The sequence below is a fragment of the Protobothrops mucrosquamatus genome, unplaced genomic scaffold, assembly GCF_001527695.2.
Source record: "Protobothrops mucrosquamatus isolate PMUCROS unplaced genomic scaffold, P.Mucros_1.0 scaffold294, whole genome shotgun sequence".
NCBI lineage: Eukaryota > Metazoa > Chordata > Lepidosauria > Squamata > Viperidae > Protobothrops > Protobothrops mucrosquamatus.
Genome location: NW_015386638.1, coordinates 133,561 through 134,649, shown reverse-complemented (window position 1 = coordinate 134,649; position 1,089 = coordinate 133,561).

Sequence of the window (1,089 nt, the reverse complement as noted above, 5' to 3'; positions counted from 1 at the left end):
GAATAAACCTGCTGAGTAGATTATCACTTTCTTTTGCTAAATTAACATTATTGCACCTCTGTACCTATTTTTTTGCAAGTATTGCTACATACTGCTTTGCTGAATGTACATTATTCATATTTTGTTTGTGTTCTCTTGCAGTTGAGGAATAATATAAAGAAGAGTTTGAATTATTGAAAACGAAATTCAATCGAACTGAATTTTCCTAAGCAATGTTATATAAAGGTACAGCTACTGTATCAGAAGATCATTTTTGAACTGAAGCACCAAAAAGATTAGTGCTACATGTAAGATCAGGGACCATCAAACCAATAAGAAAAATAAATTATGACTAAGGTCAATTGATTACACTGCTTGATCTATTTGTGGAGCTTTGTTCTATGTGTAGCGGGGACTGCCTGAGAGTGCTTGCAGGAGCTTGACTGGGAAGGAAAAGATTGGGACAGCTGCAGTTGGCTTTGGGGGTGGTTGGAGTTGAGAAGAGAAGGTCTGGAAGCTTATTTTATTTTTCTATCAAGGGTATTTTAAATAGAGGCTAGGTAGAGTGAAGTTTTATTGCTTCCTCCGTGGGAGGATATCTGAAACGGAGGCAAGCGAGAGTGGGGGGAGTTGCCCTGGGGGATGAGCCATTGCCATAACATACTGGCCGTCATTGTTATTATTACCATCTGGAGCCGGGGTTTACCCCCCCCCATTTCGTCGGACTCTGAACGATTGCTCAGGGGCTTGTTACTCCTGCTGCTAAAGCAGCCCTGAGCTGCTATATACATCTTCGGGGCATCAACCATTGTGACCGGTTAAGTTCGTGCCTGAAAGTCCTGCTTCAACAAGAAGAGCCTGCCACCCATCAATGCTGCATGAGTTCTGGTTGTAAGACATCTCACCGATCCCTAAAGAACATTACCGCAAGGCTGGACAAGGGGGGTTGTGGCTGGGAGGGCCTGGGCATTGGCGGCCTCTGAAGAGGTAGCGCTACACGTGGGGGCTCGTCCGGGATCTCCTGCCTGGCCCCTCCCCTTAGTAAGGAAGTGTTAGTCTTGTTTAGGGATATGAGTCAGGAGAGCAATATGGACTCTACTGCGGCCACCA